Genomic DNA, 10495 nt, shown 5'->3' on the forward strand with positions numbered 1-10495 from the left:
GACATATTATTGTTGTTGATGAAAAAAGATGGTGAAGTCTGCCAAGCATCAGTCAACATTATTATATAGGTCAACATGTCACTAATAAGTAGCCAGATATACCTACCCCCACCTTCTCCTATAAAGTGTGAATTTTTTTCTTCTTTTAATTAAATCCAGCAAGTCAGAAACTAGTATTAAAATCTAATGCATAAATCAGAAAAGTCCCCAGACATCAAATGTGTGTGTATATGTATATAGCTCATAAAGATTAAATGTAAATATTTTTTCTTGTATTTACCTATGTGGAAATAAATGACTATGTTTTATCTAGATAATAAGGGCTAATTGATATGGGGCCTTTGATGCTACCTGTAGGTCAGTTTAAATCATTGACCTGAAAATAAGGAACTAAATGTTTATCTTTTTACCTGTCATATGAAACATCCAGGTTCCATGGAACTAAATAATCTAAAAGTGGCACATTTTATAATAGCTGCTAGGATGTTTATTGACACTCTCACATGATCAATTCATGGTTGTCACCTTGCTTAAGTTGATCAACCTCCTATGTACTTGCAATATTGTAATTACATTTCCTTTTGACAAGGATGCATTAAGTGTGGCTGTAAGATGGGAACCCCTTTCAGCTTTCATTAATTCAATATAAATCCAAAGCTTGCAGAATCAGCAGAGTTGTCTACAGTAGCTTAATTGGAATTGCTGGACATGAACATTGATTCTGCTTTACTCAGGTAAAGATGAAAGTAACTGCAACAATAGATATTGCATTTGAAGGTCATTGAATAGTAGTCAGGCAGGGGAGCAAGATATTAAAGTGCACCCTAAATAATGGAATTTTATCCAGTATCTGGGAAGCCTTCAGTAACACAGTATCAATTGACCTTGAAATTTCATACTTTTGGGACTCAGAGAATTTGTTTTTGGTTTCAGAGAAAGACAAGGATGTTTTGAAAGGAGATTAATATGGCCAATTTTATTTTCTGTGAAGTTTACGCCTGATAATTTATTTGAAGATTCCATGAGGATATGTAAAATTAAGATTCTAATTTTGAATGAATCTGATATAAAGGGTGAAGTTCATACCCAAGAGGTCATTCACTCCAAACTCTTTATTTCTAGGCACTGCCTACTGGATGCTGTACTGCTCTGAGGTCTCCCCAGTACAGATGCAGAAAAAGGCCCATCAAGCAATGAATACCAGCACAACCATCCCATTCCTACCCCTTGCAAAGTTCAAACGTGCCCATCTGAGCAAAATTTAGTACCAAGTTTATGTATCAAATATGTTTTAGTTCTTTCAGGAGAAAAGAAAACAGCTATTTCCAATTTGAGGGTCCAACTTGGGTGAAAAGAGAATTGTCATGTTTATCTATTGCCAAGTCTTTCTTCTGAAAAAAAAAACAACGTCTTTAGGGAGAACAGAGTGAGTCTTCAGCAATGTAAAATCAGGCTATAAATGGGAATATTAAGACCCAAAGCATTGGATTACAAACATTTTACAGAAACATCTTAGCAGGCAGAGAACTCTCTGGAGAAGGAAAACGTGTCTTTTTCTTCTTTCTACCCCACTTGGTAAAGTTGATTTCAGTAACTCATTGTTGCATCTTTTATGGCAGATGACCATATAGTCAAAGACTGTTGTCAAAGCATATGAAAAGACAAGTGGAAATTAGCTTTTAACTAGTCTCTGCCCCTTGTCCTAACCCCTAGGATAATGTCACACATTTTAAACTCGTCCTCTGAGGAGCTGACTTATGTTTGCTCCCTTTTCTTTGGCAGTGACTTTAAAAAACCAAGTTCTTATTACAATCCTCAGATTTAAAATTAAGTTTTGATCGCATCTTCTCAGGGCATACCTTAGAGGCACTCTTATCCCCAGCCAAATCAACTGTTTCCTCCAGTGACCCATTCCAGGAAATGTTATTGTTCCTAACAACCAGCTCAAATATGTATTTTCGTTTAAGCTTCTCTTTTACCTTCATTTCACATGTGTTTTTATGTGTCAGGCATTTTCCACAAGTATCTGCCATTACATCATTATGTGAAGTATGAAATGGGGATTCTTCTAATTTAAAACTTACTTTTACTCAGTGACTTGACTTGGAAATGTTTTCCATTGCACTGGGGGTGTTAGGCCAGGGTGTGTGTGTGTGTGTGTGTGTGTGTGTGTGTGTATTTTAGAAGGGTCTCCTGCTGCCTATTTCACCTCATATAAGACAAACTGGCATAAGTGGACTCAGAGTGGAAAGAGGGAAGTTTGTAAAAATGCAAGGACACTCCAAAGCCACTTTGTTCTTCTTGACCAACATGCAAAATCTAGGAAGAACACCAGGATGACAGAATCAAAGGGCAAGATGGTTGCTTCCTCTGTGGATTCTCTATAAACTGCAAGACTGAACATGGGTATTTTGTAGTGCTTTATAACAATGGATACTTTGGTGCTGATTCTAGGTTTTATGACTCCTGTTTTATGTCTACAAACAATAACGGACATTTCCCTTTTCTGTGTATCACAGGAAGTCACAGGCCTAGACAAGAAGCAACTCTGCTCTGCTTTTCAAACCTCATTCTTCTCAACTGCAGGGACTATTTGGTTTCTATTATGTGTCTGGCCTTTCATATTCCCGATGGTGCATCTGATGAAACCCAGTAGCCAGGTGTGTGAATGTGGTTGAAAAGACCCGTGCAGGATCAGCACCGCCTCCCCACAGCGTGGGATCATCCCCTCCTGAGATGGTCACTGTCAGTGGGACTGGTACATGAGTTGTTCTCCCAACTGAGAGGATGGATCATATGACCAGTTAGTACTTTTTGTCCTGGTCTCTTTTAAACTAACCACACAATAGTATGATCTCTGGCCAGGGTCCATGACCAGGGACAGAGTTTGCCTGTGTAGATTTTTCTGCTACAGATATTGGGACTGAACAGTTGGAATAGACCAAGTTCAGTCACCATTTTTCCTATTACAATGGGATTATCCAGACATGAGCTTCAGAAAACGTGTGTGGGATTCTAGAGTAGGCTGAGCAGCCTCATAACACATTCCCTGTCCTGTACCAGATGCCAAGTACTGCATCCTGTCTGCTCCTGTAACAGCCCCTTCATTGTTTTCCCAGATATTCTGCTGTACTTGCAGATAGCCATGTCTGAAAAACAGCCTCAAGAAATCTGGGATAGCAGCAAACCTTCGACAAATGTGTAAGTCCATAGTAGTGGCAGACGACTGTGAGGCATTTTCTTAGCTTAAAAACAACAACAAATAAACAAATAATAAGTATTAAGAGTAATGATGGGAATTTCCTCCCAGTTTAAAAAATAACTTCGTGCATGTTCGAAGTACTATACGAACTATCCCAAATCCCCATGTTTAGTCCATTTGGTGACAGTATAGTTTTATATGAATCTGCTTGAGAAAATGTGTATTTGGTGAATAAAAAGATAATCAGTCTTAGGAGCAGTGATATTCGTTCACATAAACGTGGAGAGTGAAAAAGATTAAACTTGACATGTATCATGATCATAGTGATACTGATGAGAGATGATATCTAAAGCTCTTACAGCTTTCTGATCTATGCAAATGTGAAAATGAATTTTAGATGATTTTTTCTTATCTCTTATTTATATTCTTTCCTCCTTCTTAGGAGAAAGTTTTCAATGGAAGATAGTTATGGAAAGTATTGTGAAAAAGTGAACACACTACAAAGGGATTTGGAAGAAGAGAATATTCTCAGAAGACACAGGCACTGACACTACTTTGTGAGCCAGAAAATCATGGAAAGTTGCCCATTCATTAAACTTCTCCCAGAGAGGTTGCTCATATAAAGAACCTACCATCATTTAATCTCACCTTTCTCTACCCTGCAAAGTGAGAAATATCATAGCAATTGGGCAAAAACAATTCTGAGAGGCTAGGAAGAGACAAAGCTTGGATTTGAAACAAAGATCCACCCTTCATCAACCTTGAACAGGCTACTATTTTGCTGTATGTGTAGCTGCAGATGGGAGCCTTGCCTCATGGATGAAGCATTCAAACTCAAGAAGAACTTGGTAGAAAGATAGGAGGAAAGAGGCTAACTTTCTGTGACCTAGAATTAAATATAGTACTTGTTCAGAATTTCTTCCCTCCTACCTCCCTTAAAAAAATAGAAGAGAGAGAATGGAAAAGAGAAAATGATTGGGTGCCTATCATGGTAACATAGGATGTTGCAATGGACATTTTGGGAGACCCTAAGATGACAGATATAAAGCACCAAATGAGACCCCAGATTGGGATGCAAATGTTCAAAATAGAGCCAGTTAGACCCCAGCCCCGAGTCCCAAATTGAGTGGTAAGAAAAGATGGAATTCTAAAGGGGATTTCTCTGGTAAGAATCATTGATATGTGTTATAGTTTGGATATGAGGTGCTCCCTGCTCCACTGTGCCCCAAAATCTCATGTGTGAGATAATGTAGAAATATTCGGACTGAATGATTAAATTGTGAGTGTTCTAACCTAATCACTGGATTAATCCATTTGATGGATTTGATTGAACTAACTGGGTAGAAAGTATGGGCAGGTGGGGCACAGGTGCAGGGAGTTGGTCACTGGGGGGCATGCCTTTGGGGTTTATATTTTGGCACTTTACTCTCTCTCTGTTTCCCAGCTGCCTTGAGTTGAGCAGCTTTTCTCTATCACAGCCTTCCAGCTCACCTCAGAGCAATGGATTTGACCAACCATGGACTGAACCTCTGAAACTGTGAGCCTGAATAAACTTTCCCTCCTCTTAAGTTGTTCTTGTCAAGCATTTTGGCCATACCAACGTAAAGCTGAGAGAGCATGCTACCAATCCCAGTCTATGTCCCCACTTCCAACAGAAAGGGATGAGCAATTCTATTCCTTCAGTTGACAATAATTGGAGAAGCATCAAATGACCACTCAGTGAGCTTGATGTAGGGTAGATAAGGGCAATGGCTTCAATGTGTCCCCAAATATTCTAGGGATAATAACACAAATACACTTAGAATCAATATTTTACCACTTTGTGTGTGTGTGCAGTAAAGGATTGACTCGGCAGGCTCAAGATGTGCACATTCCAAAGAAAGTTTCTAGTCCTTGCTGGCCTTCTTGGATAAGTCCTTGGACTATCCTGCCTGACAAGAGTGTCTTTATATTCCTGGGGTCTTGGGCCTGCCAGATAGCTTATGCTGTCTGTAATTATAATCCCCAGTGCAACAGTGCTGAAAGGTGATTTGGTCAAGAGGGTTTTGCACTCCTGGATGTACTAGTGCAAGAGTGGGTGAGTTATCACTGGAGTGGACTCCTGATAAAAGGATGAGTTTGGCTGTCTTCCCTCTCACTTTCTGTCACTCATATGATGCCTTCTGCCACATCATGACTCAACAAGACTCAACAAGATTATAAGATGTAGCTACTTGATTTTGAACTTCCCAGTCTCCAGAACGGTGAGTCAAATGCTTTTCTGTTTATTGTAAATTATCTAAGTGTCAAGTATTCTGCTATATAGCACAGGAAAATGGACTAAGACAATAAGTGTCTGACTTGTATCTGAAAACAAAAAACAAAAACAACAAACAACCCATAAAACTTATTTCTGTCCCTGGTGGTGGGAGATCAGGAGGGTTTGATTCTAATTTTTAGAGACAAAGTGTATGTGAGTGTCCTTAGGACCAGATGCAGCCAGATCAAGAGAAAAGCATTTTATACCTTTCCCAAGAGGGACATTAAAATGCGAGCAGGCGTAGGTGGTGATAATCCACATTTTCCTACCTTGAGACATTTTAAATTGTATATGTATGGTTTCTACACTTGTATGTTTGTTATATTTCAGTGAAAATTGCTTTTCAGAAAAGAATGGAGAAGCCTCATCAGAAGAAGTTACAAGTATTACTAGTGGATGTGTCAGGGCTACAGAAAGAGCAAACAGAAAGGTGGAGGAGAAGACTTAGGCACATCAAAGGGAGATTTCAGGTGAGTGGACAACACTGAGGCAGGTGTCAAACAAAGCCCATGGAGTCTTCTTTATGAGAGAAAGAGTCAGCTTTAAACATTGTGAGAGTCCTGGGAGACCCCAGCCTGCTCTCTTCAAGATCATGTTTTCATCTCCACCTGCACTCAAAGATTGGAGAAATGGAAGTCCCCGTGAACAAGTTGGGGAGGAGAGGAGGAATGTGATGGCCATGTCCACCTCACCGACTGTAGCCTTTTATTTTTTTCCCTGTTTTTTTCTAGGTGGCTGATTCTAACTAGGGGAAGGTGAGGGCAAATGGCTAAAACTGAATGAAGCTGGAAGCTTTTGCTAGTTCTCTCTGTTTTCAGAGTTCTAAGTACAAGCTGAGACTGTTTCGTGAGTTAGATGACTTGCAGATTTTCCATTACTGAAGAGTGATCAAGATGTCAAGTCTTCATCCAGGGACAGGGAAAAATATTAACCACAATGAATAAGTTAAAGGACAATGGGAAAACAAAATAAAACTATTTTTTTCTTATATCTAAGATCTCCCATTTGTTCAATTTATTGGTTGCAGTAATTGGAAAGGAAGACTATGATGTGACTTCAGGACAGAAAGCAGCAAAAGTTGATCATTGTAAATGCAACACTATCCAATTGAAATAAATTGCAAACCATATGTGGGGTTTAAAATTTTTCTGGTAGACATATTAAAATAAAATGAACAAATGAAATTAATTTTAAAAATATTTTACTTAACCTGATATATCTAAAATATCATTTCACAATGTGGTTGATGTAAAACTTTTTTAGAGGTGGTAGACACTCTTTTTATTCTTGCATTTCTTTTGAAATCTAGGGTACATTTTACACTTTGAGCATATCTCAATTTGGGTTAGTCACTCCTAACAAGCTCAATAGTCCCAGGTGGCTGGTGGATGCCGTTGGACTGTGACATTGTATGACTCTGATGGGGTGAAAAATAATCAGAAATAGTCATAGGACTCCATGCTCAAAGGACGTTGAGGTAGAGTCTCCTAAATGAGCAAGAAGATGATGTGAGGTTCCTTCTTCACTTGTGTTGGGTCTGGTGAGAGAACAGATGGATGGGTATTGGGCAGAGAATAATGGAAGGTGGAACTCAAAGGTTGCATGAGGTATGATCCCACCATCCGTGTTGCCATTGAAAATTGACTTTAAGGCATTCAGCAAGAGAAGAAATTGAGAGATAAATTCAGGGTACTTTTCTGAATTAACAACTACTGAACTTAACTTTACATAAAATGAGCACAATATGCCCCCAAAGGAGAAGTTACTTGTCTTTGCACAAACTATTATGTTTTTCTTAATTAATAAGTGCCCTGTGTTGTGCTTAGCATTATACATGATGCAAGTACTTTTATTACTGTGGTTTTGCTGATGAGGAGAGTGAGATTCAGAAAACAGAAACCAAATAATCAACTCCTTGTTAATAGAATGTTATCACAGAGGAAACCCTTGAAGTCCCTGGATATGAAACTCTCCCTTACACTTGAAGAATTTGGGCTTGTGGGAAGGGGAAGCAAATTGCTGAATGACTCGTACTAACCAGAGAGCTTCTGGTTCTAAATACAGTGTTTCTTCCTGTATAACACATTATATTTTTCAGGACCACCAAGAAGGATCCTGTCTCTTTAATGAACTTGCTGGAAAGAGAGCAGGCTGTTTTATGGGGCAGTGAACTCCTTACTTGACCTGAATACAGAGATTGGGGATTCTTCCCAGATTGCTAGAAAAGGTCCACAGAATTGATTGCAGGTTGTTGGCAGATTCCTTAGCTTTTTTTCCAACTTAAAGACATCTGATGGATTAAGGCTGCTCTAAAGGTTTTAGCATTATGTTGTTCTCCAAATCAGATTACAGATCTTCCCACAGATAGTTGTCAGAGTTGTTCTGAGTACATTATGGAAGCAACAGAGGTTGAGGCAAAGGATGGAAGAATAAAAGCCGGAAAAATAAAGGCCTCAACACAAACCTCATCATGCTCTGAGGGTAATTAGAGTTTTAATTAGGTTCTTAATCCTGGATTCCCATGCACTCATAAGGAGAGAAACTCCAATGTGTGGGATCATTAAGCCCATTCCAAAGGTTGCATGATGGATCATAAGTAGATATAATCTTAAGTAAATGAAAATACTTCCTTCATCTGAACAAGCAGTTTATGAGACTGGTATATGAGGGAGCAGACAGATCACTTCTCATTTTTTTCTGCTTTTTGCTGAATCAGATTTTTATATAATAGTTTTGAAGATAATGATTTCGAAGGACTGTCATTCTCATGAGGGTTAAGCAAATGGCTTAATCTTTTGGAGTTTCAGTTTTTTTTCTTCCATAAAATGGCAGGATGAGATGAGATGAACTTCAAAAATCACTTCCTGATTTAACATAGTACAAATCTTCAATGTACAGGTGAATACAAAGAATGGAAAGAACTTTAAAAAAATAGGTACACTTTTTTAGGAAAAATAAAAAGAACTTCCCAGAAAACAAATGACAATGGGTTTTTAGTTTTAAGATGTAAAGCCTTTTATTATAAGGAGAGGAAAGATCTTTTTGGAATGGCGGTATGGCTGTGATTGATACCCTGCTGATGTGTCACAGCCAAGTCAAAGCTTAGAATGATTTTGATGAGAGAATGGGGTGAGTGTGGGGGAGCAGGATCCGTGGTGCAGAAACAAAGAGGTGGCATGGGCAGAGGAAAGAAGAGAAGCTGGAAAGAATTGGAGGGTAGGAATACCAAATGACCATTTGTCAAGGGCATTGATTAATTGTACAATGCTCATTATGGTTTTCAAGTGGGGAGTTGTAGGAGAAAAAAAATGTAGGGCTGTACTAAGGACTTTATAGTCTGAGGAGTTAGACTAAGGGGTTGTCAAAATGGAAACAACAGAAATAGATGCCCATTAGTCCTCAAATATTGTTTGGAATTGTAGTTTTGTGGGAATTTTGAATGGAAAGAATTCAGAAAACTTGCAGATCAGTGCCATCCATGAAGATATAATATAAGCCAAATGGGTGATGTAAACTTTTTCTGGTAGCCACATTTAAAAAACAGTGAAGAATAAGTGGAATTAATTTTCACAATGTATTTAGTCGAAAATAATGTATCTAAAATATTATCATTTTGACATGTCATGAATACAGAACTTAAGATATTTTACATTCTTTTTCTCATATTAAAGCATGTCTTCAAAATCTGGTGTGCATTTCCTGCTTCCGGTTCATCTCAGTTTGCACCAGTCCCATTTCAAGTACGCGACAACCACATGTGGTTGGTGACTGTGATATCGAACGATGTAGTTCTAGAGAACTTTTTTCTACATTGTCATATTTTCCCCTTAATACACTTTAGAAAATGTATGATTATTTTTATATGAAATTTCAAAACAGACAACATTACATCATTCAGTGCTTAGGGATTTGTGAGTAGGTGGTAAGATTTGATGAGATGCAAGGAAATGATTTTCAACAAAATGACAGCATTTCCTTCGTTCTATGGGAAATACCTGATAGAATTAAAAAATAAAGGAAAATAAAATCTTTCCCCAAATATCCCACCAATGAGAGATGAATATGTTTTTTTTTTTTTTTTTTCTTTTCTCTCTCCTTATAAGAAGGGAAGAATCTGGAACCAAACCATGAGCTCAAGGTATCAAAGGTGGGGCAGCTCAGATCCTGCTACGTCATGTGCTTTGGGAATTACTGGCTGAATTAAGTTCTTCAAAGTCAGGTTGGTGACTACATACTGACTTCCAACAAAAGGAAGAGGCAGCGTTTGAAACATAAGAAGGCAGGCAATGTTGGACCTTTGGCCAAATCTGATGATGCTCAATCGCCTGGAAGGACACACTAAAAGAAGAAGAGAGAACAATTAAGGACATCGACTTTTTTCTCTTGAAGACATGAACTTAACCTATTTCCTGGAATCCAAAAAAAAATTTTACTAGAAGGAAAAACAAAACAAGCCAATAAACTCACAAACCATTAGGTACCCAGGGTTTCTGGGAGGGCAGCTATAAGTGCATAGTCTGTGTCCAATTTGTGCTGTCATTTTGGAATAGGAAGAATATTGGAATGACAAGTGAGATTGAAAAGCTGTTAAAAGCCAGAAAAAGTAAGTGTCTAATCCATCAATAGAAAACTGTCAGTCCCTTGTGTCTTTGTAAGACTTGGCTTGATGGTAATTCAAGCACAACTTCTGAGTTTTCAACCAGCACTTAATTGCAAAGAAAACAGACAATTTGGAGGAAAGGAGACGTAATAAAAACAATGGACCTCACTCTAGTTTCTGCACTGAGAAAATCTGGATAATGTAATTTATTTAGCAGAAGAAACCTGAACAAAGAAGTGGTGTACATCTGTGGGTTCTAAACCTGGCTGGTGATTTTGAAGGTGAATCTTTCTTGGTTTATTGATTATGACCTTCAACAACCTTGTTCTGTCCATTGAACTTGAGTGTGTATTCCCAGAAAATAAAAATTCCCTAGCAAGGTTAAGGGTGACCC

At 38.3% G+C, this 10495-nt stretch overlaps 2 long non-coding RNA genes across 2 annotated transcripts; both read left to right on the forward strand.

The window, feature by feature from the left end:
* Positions 1–2544: 2544 nt before the first annotated feature.
* Positions 2545–4005, forward strand: LOC124964011 (uncharacterized). The gene is made up of 3 exons (XR_007104877.1): positions 2545–2660; positions 3120–3201; positions 3645–4005. It is a non-coding gene; the product is annotated as an uncharacterized LOC124964011 (long non-coding RNA).
* Positions 4006–4112: 107 nt separating this feature from the next.
* Positions 4113–9819, forward strand: LOC124964990 (uncharacterized). Its single transcript, XR_007105053.1, has 3 exons — positions 4113–5445; positions 5849–5971; positions 9605–9819. It is a non-coding gene; the product is annotated as an uncharacterized LOC124964990 (long non-coding RNA).
* The last annotated feature ends 676 nt before the right edge of the window (positions 9820–10495 follow it).

The sequence above is a fragment of the Sciurus carolinensis genome, chromosome 14, assembly GCF_902686445.1.
Source record: "Sciurus carolinensis chromosome 14, mSciCar1.2, whole genome shotgun sequence".
Classification (NCBI taxonomy): domain Eukaryota; kingdom Metazoa; phylum Chordata; class Mammalia; order Rodentia; family Sciuridae; genus Sciurus; species Sciurus carolinensis.